Source organism: Amphiura filiformis, chromosome 3 (assembly GCF_039555335.1).
Source record: "Amphiura filiformis chromosome 3, Afil_fr2py, whole genome shotgun sequence".
NCBI classification, from domain to species: domain Eukaryota; kingdom Metazoa; phylum Echinodermata; class Ophiuroidea; order Amphilepidida; family Amphiuridae; genus Amphiura; species Amphiura filiformis.
Genome location: NC_092630.1, coordinates 9842603 through 9846364, shown reverse-complemented (window position 1 = coordinate 9846364; position 3762 = coordinate 9842603). Strand labels below are relative to the sequence as shown.

At 33.0% G+C, this 3762-nt stretch overlaps 1 long non-coding RNA gene across 1 annotated transcript; it reads left to right on the top strand.

Annotated features, from left to right (window-relative positions):
• The first annotated feature begins 793 nt into the window (after positions 1–793).
• On the top strand, positions 794–3217 carry LOC140147981 (uncharacterized). Its single transcript, XR_011858427.1, has 3 exons — positions 794–985; positions 1321–1489; positions 2365–3217. It is a non-coding gene; the product is annotated as an uncharacterized lncRNA (long non-coding RNA).
• Positions 3218–3762: the final 545 nt, after the last annotated feature.

Here is a 3762-nt window from a genome sequence, read left to right as displayed (position 1 = left end):
AAGTTCAACGTTAATTTACATGAAAAATTAACAGTTTTTACCGTTTTCAAGACGCTAAAGTCATCAATTTAACGTTTTCCTGTCAATCTAAAGTTTAGTTTGTTTTTAACGATACAATCTGCAAATTTTTATAATTTAATTTTAATGTAATTTATTGTTTATTTACAAATAAAACATACGTTTAAACCGTTAAAATATTAGTATGAAGTTAATTTACAGGTAAAATATGACTTTCACCATTTTTTTTTTAATTAACACCATCACTGTTAAAAATATCAAATTAAATCATAATATAAATGTGAATTGATCCTACCGCAGGTAAAAACACATAGGACCCTAATTGTTTTTCAACATTATACTTCACTTTTTAAGTGTTTTGAGATATATTTTCATATTTTTATAGAAGCAAACTATTCCGTTATTTTACGGAACATTCCGGCAGCAGGGTTACGGAACATCCGTAAATTGTAATTTATTTATTCCGTAAAACTTATTCATTAAAAATACAGAATAAAACGAGGTTTCTTACGGAAAATATTCCTTAAAAATACAGAATATTCGTAATATTCCGTAGAGTTTTAACGGTAAATATTCCAAACAACTCGGAATCATTCCGTATTTTTACGGAATTAATGTTATTTTACAGAAAAATATGGATGTTCTGGTAAATCCGTAAATTTACAGAAACAAACAAATAAAAATGTATTTTCTTTTTTGAAAACCCGTAAGTTCACAGGTCTCCTGTAATAATACTTTATAGACCGTTTTCGCTGGGTAATTATGCATAATTGATTGAACTGAGGATGCGCTGTTAGTATCAGAATACCGCATGCAGAGGAGCAGCCCCCGGGGAGTAGCCGTTGCGCGCTGTAATGAGACGTATATCGGCCGATAGGACTTGAAGAAGACGACCGTGGCGTCGAAGTGTTTTACTTTGATAAGTTTGCTAGATCGCTTCTTTGCTGGTCAACTTTAACAGAGACAGGCAAGTAAACGCTAGTTGTTTTAGTTCACATGGTTTAAGTGCATGGTACGATCTAAATGCCCATGTACCGGTACCATAGATCAATGCTTATCTTTCTGTGGGTCATTTGGGTCAGTTTCTCAAACTTCAATTTACTGTTTATTTACAAATAAAAACATGCGTTTGAATGTTTTCTTACAGTTTCTTTTAAAATTACATTACAGACACTGTTAAAATCGTTAGAATGTTAATGTAAAATACAGCATCCGTTAAAAAATCAAACGAATTGTTCAATTAACTGGCATTCCTTTCATTGTGTGTATGCAATGCATTTTATCTTTCTTTACTTTAAATAGGAGATTCACCATTTGACACTAACAAGTTCTCACTGACAATAAATGGGAAGGTAGTCATTGATCTCATCACCAACCAGCTGTCAGCATTGGCCCTGTGGTTCTCTACATTCTACGTCTTTAACTTCGAGTACCCTGAGAATATCGGAGCAACATTGGAATTTATTCAGAGGTAAGATTATATATAAGGATGTTTATTTCTCTGCTTCATTTGCTTTGAGGTGTTGTGTGATGTGTTTTCATTATTAACATTTTGTACCGCCCAACACATTATGGATTGGATGAACTGAGGGTGCAAGAAGCTATTTCACAATTTATTTGAAACTTTTGCAATAATTTTGAAACTTTTATAATAGATTTGAGGAGTTTTATGTAAAATGATCATAGGAATTCAAATAATGTGTAATTCATTACTGGTTTCATTGTACATGTACTATTGTAGCCCTTGTAGCTTTTTAATTATAATAACAATGATGAAAACTAAATAATGTGCATATTTTGATTGCTTCCAATGTCTGATGATATTTTTTTAATAGTATTTAGTAATGCTGGAAACAAGTTAAAATATTCATTTTATTATTGGCAAATCTGCTGTATAGATTTCAACAACAGTTCAAATGGACAAATTGCTGTACCTGAATCCAACCTTAACATTAAACAGAAACACCTGAATCATGTGATCATCAATCAGTGTCAGTTGATGTGTATGGGCCTGTAACTAGTGGGAAAATCATAATTTGTAGAGTGGTTAGTCCACAGTAGGTCAAAAATGTTAAAATTATACAGTCCTTCAAAATAAACTAATATGAAAAATCCATGTAGTGCATAAGTTTCAACTTAAATACCTTTCGTTGTAATAATTTAGTGCAAAACCCTTTTGATATATGAATGAACCATATTCTTAGATGTTTGTGACTTATGTTAACAGCATTCAATGTCTATGAAAATCTTTTACATAGAATATTATTCAATAATAAAAACTACAAATTACAATGTATTGTCACTGATATTGAATGAACTGATATGAATGTATGAATTTGATTTCAGGTGCTTCCTTGGCATCAACCCTAGTCAAGGGTCCAAGAGAAGTAAAAAGAAAGGCAAGAAGACAGCCGTTCATCCACAAGTCCTCCAACTATGTAACAAACTGAAAGACTTTGAAAGTGATTGGCTATAGACTTTGAAATTGAACGGATAAAGGAAGCTATATCTTATCATCTAAATCATCAGATGTCGAATTGATGTTTACTGTTCTGAATTATGTATTCTGTTCAGAGTAGGTTGTTGCATATATCTATATCAACAATTGAGAAATGTGACTGGTTACTAGAGCTATGATTGGGTTCAAACTTCGGCAATCGTGAAACAAAAGTGCTGGTTCAATATTGCGCCACTGTTTATTGTGTAATACACGAACAATACGTGGTCGAACCAGTTGCAACACACCAGTTGCCCAAGTAGCCAATCATAGTGAGACTCACAAATAAGGGAGCTAAAAGTATTACAAATGAACTGATAGTTCACCAGTGAGAGACATGGGCTACTCTATGGCAAAACTCAAGACAGATTGATAATTCCACTCAAAACTAATTGAAAAGTGATCAATGCTTTTGTCTAGCATTACTGTGATTAGTTCTACAGTACCGTACCATTAATCATGTTAATTGTACAGACTAGTGACCAGGAGATTCTGGGTTCAAATCATACCACCAGCACATTGCTTACTTATGGAGTGAGTTTGGGTTGGGACTTGGCCTCTGTCATCAAGTATTTATTCTAGTCTTTGTAATCTGTTTAAGTCATGGAGTATTATGAAGATACCAAGGAGTATTCAATGAACAAATTCCAAGAGTGGAATTCACAGTGCAGGCCTATACACGATTTTCTATGTTTGAGTTTATATTTTGGCCTCACAAAAGTTTGTGAAAGTTTTAAGGGGAGCTGACCCTTCGTGCACCTAGCGGTACTACTCTAGGTTGTATTGTGAAGAATTGGGAAAGGCTAGAAAATGAAAGTTGCTATGAATATAGCTAAGGTTTTGCCATCCTTCCTATGTAGTTTGATTTTGTTTAGCTTTTATTGATTTTTCGCATATAGTGTCAAATGTTCAAAACTTTTGTTTTTCGAACATTTTACACTCTCGAAGAAAATTTGTAAAAGCTAAACAAAATCAAACTTCATAGACATGATGATGGTAATCTTGGCTATAGTCATGGTAACTTTGGTTTTTGTAGCCCTTCCCAATTCTTCAGAATATAGTCAGGAATACTGTTAGTAATTAGGTGCAAAAAAAAAAAACGCGAAGGGTCAGCTCCTCCTTAAGTTGATGAAAATATAAAAGATATCATTAAAAAGATACCAAGGAGTATTCAATGTACAAATTCCAAGAGGGGAATTCACAGTGCAGGCCTATACATGATTTTCTATGTTTGAGTTTATATTTTT